This window comes from Seriola dumerili, unplaced genomic scaffold (genome assembly GCF_002260705.1).
Source record: "Seriola dumerili isolate Sdu_G_001 unplaced genomic scaffold, Sdu_1.0 BDQW01000435.1, whole genome shotgun sequence".
Classification (NCBI taxonomy): Eukaryota; Metazoa; Chordata; class Actinopteri; order Carangiformes; family Carangidae; genus Seriola; species Seriola dumerili.
Genome location: NW_019174690.1, coordinates 745,757 through 758,669, shown reverse-complemented (window position 1 = coordinate 758,669; position 12,913 = coordinate 745,757).

Sequence of the window (12,913 nt, the reverse complement as noted above, 5' to 3'; positions counted from 1 at the left end):
GTTGCAGAGAGTTTTTCACTCGGCTCTGACGTCCAGGTCAGACTGAAGTTTGAAGTTTCACCCTGCAGGTCACTGCACCTTTTTAGGGGCTTTTCTTTCAGCTGTCAGGTCACCGGAGCGTTCACACGTGAAAACCACACTTCAGCTTTTCCTCTGTCGGCCTGAGACTCTCTGTCCCACGCTCTGCAGGAGTTTGGATTCATCTGTTTCTGTGTCTGTGCTCCGGTCACTGATACGTTCTTTATCTGGAGAGCTGAACTCAAACACATATTTCACCCTGTGTCTGGTATCTCTCTCTCTCTCTCTCTCTCTCTCTCTCTCTGTTTCTCTCTGTCTCTCTCTCTCTCTCTTCTCTCTCTCTCTTCTCTCTCTCTCTGTCTCTGTTCTCTCTCTCTCTCTCTCTCTTCCTCTCTCTCTCTCTCTCTCTCTTCTCTCTCTCATCTCAGGGTGGTATAAGTTTGTTCTGGACAGTTTGAGCCTCTGGCAGACACAGGAGCTGACTCAGTAACACACAGTGACATCCTGCGGGAAAACGACATCATCTTCATCATCAGGGTCGAGGTGTGTAATATTAGTGACTTAAACGTCACTTAGTCATCTGAAGCTGAAGCAAATCTAAAATCAGCTCCTGCTCACTGTCAACACTTTAATTATAAAGTACCTCCTCATTTGTGAAACCTCTGCTAAAGTATGACTTCCCAGAATGCTCCACGCACGTTCCTCATTTTAAAGCTTTCCCTCTGAAACAACGCTGAACCTAAAATTACCATGTTATTCTCATAAATCACTTTTTATTATGACTTTTTCATCTAAAATTACAATTTTATTCTTGAAATATTATGAATTTATTCTCAAAATTACCACTTTTCTTGTAAAATTATGATTTTCAGATTTCTTTTTCCTCAATTTGGCTCTAATACTCCGTTGTAGGTTTCAGTCAAATGTCCTCCATCAGGTATTTCATACAACAAAAGACATTAAACCTGCACAGGTGAAAAGAAGTAAATAAGAAGTAAACCTCTGCAGCAAACCGACATTAAAATGAGCCTTTTTTTCCCAATTGTTAATGAACTTAAAACAGTTATTGTGGCGTTTGCAAAAGACTAGACAACTCCCACTCCGTCACTACTTAGTTATCTCCACTTCGCCAACTGCAGTTTGCAGCTGGAGAGTGATTCCTCTAAACATCTGGAGGCAGAAAGTCCTGCAGTCGCTTAGAGGCTGGTTTGGTTTCTACAACAGGACAATGATCCAAAGCAGAGATCAACAACCCCACAGACACCAAGTGATCAGTTAAAAGTAACAGGCCGTTAACATTAGAAGAAGGGCTTTTTTTTATTTTTTACTTCTTTTCACATCAAAAATCAACAAAATATTTTTTATTTTTCATTTATCTTTCATTTAGTATTTTTTTTCTGGCATTTTCCAACTTATAAAACTCAAATACACTGGTAGATAGACAGTGAATTAACTTTTTTAGCATTAAAACAAAAGATAAACAAGAAACAAAACAGCCTTAGCTTATTACACCTTCCCTTTTTACATGAATTATTTTGTCAGCTCCCTTTAAATTTATACAGAGCAATAAAAGAAAGTAACAGAAACTAAGTATATATTCATTGTATTGGCTTGTTGTCTACCCAAAACTCCCAAACATATTTCCTGTACACTCTGGTGTTCAATAATGTCCCTTAAGTAACTGACAAAACCAACCAGACTTCAGGCTTTCAAACGTGTGTGTGTGTGTGTGTGTGTGTGTGTGTGTGTGTGTGTGTGTGTGTGAGAGAGAGAGATATGACAGATACTACATGTGTGTTTTTTTCTGCAGACTGACTGACAGGCTGGATGTAAACACACACACACACACACTCAGTGACATCCTCAGCGGACAGCTCTGCCCTGCAGCTCCGAGTCTCTGACACACGAGCGTTGTCATTTGCAGGAATGTGAATGTCGCTCCAGCAGCCGAAGAATCGGGGTCAGCTGTTTTTAAAACGCTGCAAACCTGTCAGGATACATTCTCCGCCTCCGGCTGTTGATACACTCCAACACTTACGAATATTGCATCAGCCGCTCAGCTCTCAGCTGATCTGAGCAGAAAACAGGCCGAACAGTACGAGCTGCTGTCAGTGTGTCACCCACAATCTGCTGAGCACACACACACACACACACACACACACACGACTGTTTCATTGACTGTGAGCTGATTCACTGTGAGTTCACTCTCTGCTGCTGCTAGTGACTCAATTTACAAATAAAATACAACTGCAAACCTCCACTGAGTAAATCTGTGCTCAGAGGTAAATGTTGGATTTTATATCCTCTGAACATTTTCCATCTGGGTTTTAGAAATCCTGATGTCATGAGTTCAGACGGCTCCTCCGCCCCAAAAATTACTGTTAAAGTCTCTATTCATTTGGATTTTTTTTCAACAATATTTATTCATTCAACTGTTTCTATTTATTCATTCAAAACCACATGTCACTTTTCACGTTTTCATTTTTTTTTTTTTACAGATTAAACAAACAAAATAAAATGTTTTGCCTAATGAGCTTTACATGTGTATTTATGAACTTTTCAACAACAGTTTCCACCTGCTTCCAGCCTTTATGCTAAGCTAAGCTAACCACATCCTGACTCCAGCTGTTTATCATGAGTCCATAAAAACGTCAGGTTGACACTTTTCTTTCAGGTTTGGAAAATGTATTAAAATACATCCAGGCTCAATCAGGTGCAAAAACAAGTTTGTTTAAACAGATAATGTGCAAAGAGAATAAGCAATAAAATCTCCAATTTCAGAAGAATGTGCTTAAAGTATGTCAGTGTCAAAGATACCAAAAAGATAAAAAATAGAACAATTAAAGGAATAGTCACCTTTGGTCAGAGCACGGCTCTTTCCCTCTGTTTACTGTCTTTATGCTAAGCTAAGTAGCTGCACATTTACCATTAAAACATGAGAGTGGTGCTAATCTTCTCGTGTGTTTCCAGAAACAAACTGTTCCTTAAAGGAGCTATTTGTAAGTGTATGCTATTGCTACATAGCTAACGTTAGCATTAGCAGCTGTTTATTTACCAGTTCCGGCAAGAGCTTCAGCCATCGTTGCATGTACAATACAAGAGGTTATAATACGTCCTCTGAGCATCTACTTCTTCAGGGCAGATCGGACGCCAGACTCGGTGTCGGAAAGTGACGAGACAGTCCGACTGGGCTAGAGCTAGCTGGTTAGCATGCTAACTTCAGGGGAGAGAGGAGGGTTGTTTCCACCTCTGGAGACAGCTGTTGGTGTGTAAAGGAATGAAATTTGATGCTGAACTCACAATGTTTCTTCTAGACTGAATAGTGAACAGCTGCTAATGCTAACGTTAGTTATGTAGCAATAACAAAACCTACAAATAGCTCCTTTTTAAGAAGTCGAAGTGTTATTGGATGACTTATGGTGGGTCATTAACCACTTATCTGAGCAGCCATTGACAGCGGCTCTGCAGAGGTGCAGCGTGTTCGATAATCCTGTTTACAACTGACCATCTTTTGATGGGAAACATCCGGCTCTTCACAGGCTGTGAGTCAGCATGAGCCTCCGCTTCATGTTCTTCTGCTGTCGTCTTCAGCCTCCATTCCCTCTGCGGAGATTCATCAGTAATCCTGTTTGTACTGATCTGAACTTACATCTGACACAAACAGGCTTTGCTTAGACTTTTTCTGACCTGTCGGGTTTGAGGTTTTTGGCAGCAGTGTGGAGTCCAGTTTGTCAGTAATGTCACTTCAACATGATCGTCCTGTTTGTTCTTTGGTGTTATCATGAACACAGAGCTCAACCTGACGCTTCATTTGTTCTGATTAGCTGTGTGTTTGGGGTTGGTAATTGTGTTTAGCTCAGGCAATTTTCTCACTTCCCTTATTTTTTTAAACTGAGACTGTTTCAAGGTTTCGGGGTAACAGAAGCTAAAACAGGAGCTGTAGAAAACACTGTAGGCAAACAGAAACTATATTTAAAGGCATCACTGCAGTATTATTTGGGCCTATAACTCTTAAACAAACTAAAGGAAAGAGTACTTGAAAATGCTGCATGTTTTAAAGCAGCTATTTGTAAGTTTTGCTGTTTCTACATAGCTAACATTAACATTCACAGCTGTTTACTTACCAGTCTTGTGAAGAGCTTCAGACATCATTATGTTACAAGACAACAGGTTATAATACGTCCTATGAGCAGCTACTTCTTCAGTACAGACTGGACGCTGGAGTGACTCGGTATCGGAAAGTGACGACAGTCCGACTAGGCCAGGGCTAGCTGGTTAGCATGCTAACTTCAGTAGAAGAAAAAGAAGTGATGGAAATAGAGGCAGAACAAGAGGGTTGTTTGCACCTCTGGATACAGCTGTTAGTGAGTGAAGGAATGAAGTTTGATGCTGAACTCACATTTCTTCTAGACTGCTAAGTGAGCAGCTGTCAATGCTAATGTCAGCTATGTAGCAATAACAAAACTTACAAATGGCTCCTTGAGAGTTTAGATATTATTATGGAAAACAAACGTGTCTGTGAACATTTTACTTCTAGATTCTGTCAAATATATAAATTACATTTCCTCGTCATGTAATTACATTTCCGACAAAACCTATTAGCTATAGCTAATAGCGCCTTTAAACAGACAATTTCTCCTCCTGTTTCATAGCATTAACCTGTTGTGTAACATTTCCAGAAACCTGAACAGAAGGTATGAGGAACATTGACTGTCATTTAAATCCGAAAATAATAGTTCTGGTTTTGGTTCCTCCTCCTGAGTCGGGACTTGGACACCAGTCAGGTAAAACTGGATTTGGCAAAACAATCTAATCTTGAAGGTCCATTTAGTAGCTGATGTTTCTAACAAATCACATGTTGGATTTTGCTCAGTTGTCATTAACTGTTGTATTAACTTTCACTGGGGAGGAGTCAGAGAGTTACCTGTACTCACTCTCTTTAGTTGAGTTTCCATCCACTGTGGTTCAAATTTTAACAGAATTTCAACATTAAATGCGAATGAATAAATAGATAAACAGCTGATTCACACATCACATATCTGATGTTTCCCTCCTCAGCCATGCATAAAACTTTTTTTTTTGCTTTATTTAGACTTTGTTTTTCTCAGATTTTCAGTGTTTCTACTCAGTTTTTTTTTTAATGCATATTAAAAATTGAAAATGCACATGAAGAACTGCTTCAACTTTTATATGTCATGTCATCAGGCGTCACACTGTGTTTGCCAGTCAACTACACAGAGCACGGTGCACATGATGGAGATGGACAAGAACACATCACCAGACAGTTTCTCCGCTCAGACTATTTTCGGTGTGACCACAGTGTGAGCGTTGGAGAGTGTTTGCCGGTCGCTCAGCTGTCAGGAAGTTTCCTCCCTGTTCTTGCTTTTCTTTACGTCCTCCTCCAGTCAGGAAGCCTCTCAGTCGACCTCTGTTGACGTCCCCGTGGAGGAAAGTGTTGCTTTGAGCAGCCACTTCTCCCCGAAGCTTTCCCTCCGTCATCATCCCGTCTTCTGTCGGCCACCTTCTCTTCTCCGCTGATTCACTCTGACAGAGGCTTAGGAAAGCATCTGATGGTTGTTTCCTGTCCAGATTAAACTGTTTTTTTTTCCCTCTCTGATCCAAAACAGAGGAGCGGTTCAGCTGCATGTGAAAAATAAAGTCAGTCTATCACATCTTTAAAAAACATCAGTTGCTGAAATTCAGCACTTGTTTTCTCTTAAGGATCCAGGCTGCAAATGTTCCATCACTTCATCGACCCTGGATCAGACCTTTGAAACACATTTACATCCACAAAAATGCTCATTTTTTCACACAGTAATCACAAAGAGTTTTGATTATTTTAAAGGGACAGTTGTTTTTCTTTTCTACTTTCTTATCGAGTCAGCTGACACCTTCAGTCCCTCAAGAGTCTCCCACTTTAATTTTCAGTCTGAAGCTCCGGGATATATTGGCTCAGAAGTGAACAGTGAAGTGTGTTGGATGTGGGAGAAATGTGCAGCTGTAAAAACCTGAGATATCTGGGTCAGAGCATCTCAAACCACAAACCGGCGTCAGGCTCATCGATGTGCGAGGGCAACGAAGGTTTCCCACCTGGTCCGACAGCTGCAGACCCATCAGACGGCCCACGCTAACACCTGTCCACTGTTAAAGCACCTGCAGCCAGTGTCTGAGAGCTGGAACTGGACCTCACAGCAAAGAAAGAAAGTCAAAGAGTATTACCAGTATTACCAGTAGGAAATACAGACTAGAAGACCCTGTGGTGGCTTCATTTTTTCCAATCAAAGAAAGTCGTCTGGTCTGAGCGGATGGTCAGGTATCTGTGCACCGTTTACCTGGGTAAAGTGACGGCACCAGGACTGCACTGTGGGAAGAAGACAGAGTGTGTTTATATGGATGGATGTGCCACCTTCTGTCCCTAAACATCGCTGCAGAACAGGTGCACCCCTTCATGGTCACGGCGGTCGCCTCCCTCAGCTCCCTGTTCAGAATTTGTTCTGAGGACCACGAGGCGTCGCCCTGACCTCCACGTTCTCCGATGTCGGTCTGATGAGTGTCTGAAGGATGTGCTGCAGCTCAGAAAACCGACGCGTCAGGCGGGAGTTTTCATCACGTCTCAGCTTATTAGTGAAGGTTTAAAGGGTTAAGTGAAACGGCACCTTCACCTGTACGTTCACATCTGCTTCTGCTGCTCATTATAATCCTCAGCTTCACTCACACTCTGAGGTGCTGATTCACTTTCTTCCTGCATCTTTTTTTTTTTTTCCCCTCCAGTTTGTTGGATGGAGAAAGGAAACGCGCCGCGTCTTTATGACTTCACCTCTATTATTAACTCACTTCATGAGGCGAGGGCTGGAGAGCAGCCAGCGCAACCGGCTGACTGGACGTCAGGAGCCAATGGCCTGCTGGCTCCTCCCACCCCCCCGGTCCGCTCGGCTCAGCTGATGCAACTCAGGAGGAGGATGTCATTTTTCAGTTTTCCTGCTGACTTCAGTGTGTGAGGAGACATGGAAACAAACAGACAGATGGAGGCAGATGTTTTCACTCTGTGTGTGTGTGTGTGTGTGTGTGTGTGTGTGTGTGTGTGTGTGTGTGTGTGTGTGTGTGTGTGTGTGTGTGTGTTTCTTATCACCACTTCAAGTGTCACTCCACCCACAGTCTGTCCTCCCACAATCAAACACTCAGAGCTTCAGCTTCCTCCTGAAATGATGAAGAGCAGCGTGACCCTGACCCTCTGGCCCACCACGCTGATGCTGGGTGATAAGGTCGGGCTCTGGGCGGTGTCGGGTGAGTCCGGAGTTCTTCCACACTAGACTGGAAAAAAACAGTTTGGTGAAACAGGAAAGAGACAAAAACAAACTGTCGACTAAAATATCATCAGCCGGACGAACTGTTTAACTTTTCACATCTGTTAGTTACTGTTGTGTCTCTGCAACGCAAAACTATGAGCTTGTGTACTGCTACAGGACCACAACTCATAATCAATAAACACAATATTAATCTTGATAATTGATGTCATTAGTTTTTGCTGCTTCCAGCTGCTCAGACGTGACGATTTTCTGTCTTTTCACTGAGAAACTGTTTCGTTTTCTCATTTTTCTGACATTTTATAGATGAAACTTTTCCACTATAATAGAAATGAATCCACAGATTAATAAATAATCAATCAACAATCATCCGTTAACTTGCTCCTACTGTCGTTACTGACTAACTACTGTCATCATTTTTAACATTTGATCTTTAATTTGTCCAAAATAACGACAAAAGCCAAGTGTGTGTGTTACCATAGTGACCTCAGTTGTAGTAGTTTTTTCTCATTAATTAGCAGGCTAATAGAACAATTAATTCATTATTAGAAGTTGTTATTTCATTGTGATACAACAAAGGAAAGCACTCTGATGCAGATGAAAAAAGCGACGGTTTGGTCGTAGAAGAAAAATAAAAAAATCACTGATGGCGGTTCTGCTTCACTTTTTCTGTTTTGTTTTTTTTTATTTTACTCTAGTTTTTTTAATGAATATGTGCTAATTTATCCTCCAATAGTCAAGAAATGCAGACAGCAGATGTCAAAGATTAAAACATTCGCTCCAGTCCCACACAGAAAAACAAATCCAAAACACAAGGACAGAAAACATCCCACTGACCCAGCTCCTCTGTGTCTGAACAGTCGAGGAAAACACAGATTATTTTTAGTTATTTTTTAGTTCTGTTGTTTCAGTCGTGTTGAGTTTATTGTTGAATTTCCATCAAATAAAATTATTTATCTATTTAAACCTCAGAGGATATTTATTATTTATATTTACTTTTTTATTTATTATCAGAAACTTTATTCTTCGTTGACGCTGAGTTGTTTTTTTCTGGTTGTGCAGCTGCAGCTCACTTGCTCTGCTCTCAATAAAAGGGGCTGTTAGCTTAGCATTTAGCAACAACTGGAAGTGACTCATGACCTTGTGTTTTACCTGTGTGTGTGTTTTACCTGTGCGTGTGTTCTATGTCTCCACAGTGGGAGAGTCCGTCTGCGTCGGAGGTGTTTGTGTTTTTATTCTTCAGGCTCAGAAAGAACGAAGGTCAACAGAGACTCCTCATGTGTGCAGGCCTACAGGGTGTGTGTGTGTGTGTGTGTGTGTGTGTGTGTGTGTGTGTGTGTGTGTGTGTGTGTGTGTGTGTTTTACCTGTGCGTGTGTTCTATGTCTCCACAGTGGGAGAGTCCGTCTGCGTCGGAGGTGTTTGTGTTTTTATTCTTCAGGCTCAGAAAGAACGAAGGTCAACAGAGACTCCTCATGTGTGCAGGCCTACAGGGTGTGTGTGTGTGTGTGTGTGTATGTGTGTGTGTGTGTGTGTGTGTGTGTGCGTGTGTGTGTGTGTGTGTGCGTGTGAACTGTCACACCACAGAGGTCAGTGTGTTAACGTGGCCTGGCCCACATTCCTCTCTGCATGTTTACGACGCGACCGCTCAACTCAGACTGACATGACCTGTCGCCACGGCAACAGTTAACAGCTGGAGGAGATAGTGAAAACAACCTGAGAGCAGCTCTGTGTTTACTGCTGCACAGATACTGAAGGTGACAAATGAGCCCATGTGTTTAAGATAATTTAAACTCTCATTTTACTCTCCAGTGATTCAGAGCAGAACAGAGAGGGAATTATGATATTATATTTAATAGAATCATGTTATTTAAAGTGTTATCTTCAAATAATATCTAACATTTGATGCTCATGTGTAATTCATGCACATGAACTACAAATTAAAAGCAGCGATATGTTTTTACGTGTTCCGTCATCCATCACTGAAATATCTCAACAAATAACTTTAATTCAGACGTTCATGTTCCCCTGAGGATGAATCCGTCTGACTCTGGTGATCCTCTGGTTTTTCCCTCTAGCGCCACCAGCAGGTCACTTCTGTCCCTTCACCTGCAGCAAAAATATCTCAACATCTAATCCAAATGTTCACGGTCTCCAGAGGACGTCTGATGATGACTGTCATCCAGTTTTAAGGTACTTGTACTTTACTTTTTACTCTGTTTACTATATTTAAGAGGCAAATACTGTGTTTTGTTATAGTTACTAGTTACTACAAATAATGATTTTAAACACAAACAACAAACTCAGCTGAACATTAAAATGCTGCTTCACTGTTAAAGCTTCAGTTTTAATATTCTAATAACATGATATAAAACACCAGTCAGACACAAGGGAAGTCAAAGGGCTTCACACAGACAGGAAGTACAGTAGAAATAAAACATTAAGATGATATTAAAACCAAATTACATACATATTATATATTATACATATAACACAATGACGGACTTTTACTTTTGATACTTTAAGTATTTACTTCAGGAAACTTTGATTGCAGGACTTTTAATTACTTAAATAATATATTATATATTTCTACACAGTGGTGATACACCCATACAGAAATGTAATCTATGTTGCCATATATGTCACCTATAAGGGGATATATTACTGTCACATCTTTATATATATGAAGGTATTTATTGTTTATAACATATATGAAATAGTCATAGTACAATTTGTATATGAACATACATTAAAAAATATCTATATGATGAATTTTTATACAATATAACATGTTAAAACCATATAAAACAATATATATTTCATTTATATATTGTTTATTAAAACAACATATATATATAAAATTCTATGTGCTTAAATAGGTTTTTCTAATTACTTTTAAACATCAATAAACAACACAACTTTTGGAACCCACTATAATATTTGTAATGGCTATATGTTTACATAACATATGTCCATAAGCATACATATATAAACACATAGACATATATGTCTATATATATAATTATTCCAATTTCTGATTATATTATATTTATATATTATATATTATATGAACATGTATTCCACTTGTGTAAACCCCTTTTACTGAGGTCAAAGGTCAGAGTAACAGCAGTGAGTCTGTCAGTCTGCATCAGAAACACCTGAACAGTTTTTAGAAACTCTCCGTTGTTCAGAACTAAATCAGAACTTTGAACGTCCGACGTGGTCGAACACGTTGTTAGCTCGACTTCTGGATTAAACTTTAAAAAGCAGGTTTCATGTGACACTCAGAAGAGAAACAGTCGCCTGATGTTGGGAACAGACAGACTGATTAGCCTCAGCCTACATGGCAGCATATATGTTACTCAATAGGTCTGCGGTGACAACAACACGAGGTCGTTGACCCTTGCAGTGCCCACAGAGAACAGTATTGTGCAACAGGGACGGTAAACATAGTTATTATGTAAAGACGCCGCAGGAGGGAAAGAGGCGGCGGCGGCGGCGGCGCATTGTAGTGACGGATGAACATGGCGTGTGGTGGTGATCACTTATTGTGTTGGGAAGCAGGACATTGTGTTCATGACACTCCCAACAACACACACACACACACACACACACACACACACACACACACACACACAGCACTGAACACCTTAGTGCTGTGGTATTAATTAATTAATTGATTTATATAAAACTCCAGACTCCCAGGAGCCCCACAAGCTCCATATTTACACTAATTTGTTTTTGTGTTTGTTTGTTTGTTTTGGTAATTTGACTGTGTGTGTGTGTGTGTGTGTGTGTGTGTGTGTGTGTGTGTGTGTGTTTAACTGAGTCAAAGTAAACTACAGTGTGTCGCCTGGTGACACAGTGACTCACTGATGTGTTTTTGAACAACAATGGAGTTGAACTCTAAAAAACTACATTTCCACTCGTCGTCTCTCCTCACAGCGAGCCGCTCCACGGTCCAGCTGCAGTTTCAGGCGGCAGGTTAGAGTACGGCGGTGGAGGTGATGTAACACAGGAAGGGAGCGGTGGAGGAGGAGGACGTCTTATCAGTGTTGTGATGTGAGAAACGTTCAGGTATGACCTTGTTCTTTGGGAATGGAAAGATCTAGAGTAACATGTTGTTCCCGTGTCCCGCTTCTCTCTCTGTGTTTTTCCACATGGATTCGTGGCATGTTTGTGTTTGAAGGACGACGATGAAGCTCCAAACACTGAACTCCGACTCCACTTAGCTCTGCTGCGAGGATCTAAAACGATTAAAGATTAGTTTTCACAGTCACGTCTGATTGACAGGATTAACAATCACAATTAACAAGCAGCTAATTCAGTCAATGGAGATCCTAATGACACTAAATGCATTGAAGAAATGCGTCTGATGCTGCAGCAGACATATTAATTAGAGCTTTAATGAGGAGCTGAAACATCATGAGACAGAAAGTTAACACAGGACGGTGGAAGAAGAAGAAGAAGAAGAAGACGGGAAGATGTAAAGAGTTTAAACATACAGGAACATGACAGAAACTAGAGACTAGAACCACAGTGGGACTAGTTGGAGCTGACGGAGAGGCTACGGTCACTCAGATAACCACTGTTTACAACGAAGACCACGTCAGGTTCCACTTCCTGTCAGCCAAGAACAGACACCTGAGGCTGCCGTGGACACAGACTCACCAACACGGGACAGCTGAAGACCTGGTCTGATGGATCTGGATTTGTGCTGAGGCAGCAGATGGTGGCGAGGGTCAGAGTCTGAATCCTGAGACCTGGGATCTCGGCCTGAGTCCGGCCCATATATGTCCACGTCTGGGCAGAGTCTGGCTGTTATTTCCAATATTGACTGACAGCTTCTGTGTGTGTGCCAGAATTGGTCAAGATGTGGAAGTAGCATCTTGCAATCATGCTTTGTAGATCAGATCAGATCAGATCAGGGCGTTTACTTGGCCGGTAGAAAACAAGAATGCAGCCCAAGTATGATTTGCATTTATTCTGCTATCTGGGTTTCCTGGCACATTGTGGCGCCTTAATACCAACCACTCATGGTCTGAATGTCTTGATCTATCTGAGTATTGTTGCTGACCAAGTTCGCCATCTTCTAATGGTCACTTCCTGCAGGATAATGCTCCGCGTCTCAAACGGGGATGTGGCAGAACAGGCGACTCGCAGCATCAATGTGCAGCCGACAGCCATCATGTGTAATGTCTGGTGAGGGTTTGATAAACAAGCTGAGACAAGAATCTGCAGAATGACGGCGTTGGCAGAGACTCGTCTCCAGACGTAACAACCTCCTCCTGAACCCGTCTGTCTGCTCTCACGTGTTTCATCACAGACATCATCGTCAGGTGGATTCACACCTGCCGACCTGCCCAGAGGAAGCAGTTTATGTAGCTGACGCCTTCAGCAAGAGCAACTTTAGTCTGCAGTGGTCTGAGTAAGCTGCCGTTAGGAGGTCAAAGGTCACGGCACGCAGATGGAGGAGGGGATGATTAGTAAATCCAACAACAGCAAGTCCTGAGTCGTCCTGGGGAGGGGGGATTCCTAATGGCCCCCTTTTTGAGCTTGTTGACCCAAGTATCTGGTTTTAGCTCCGTGCAGC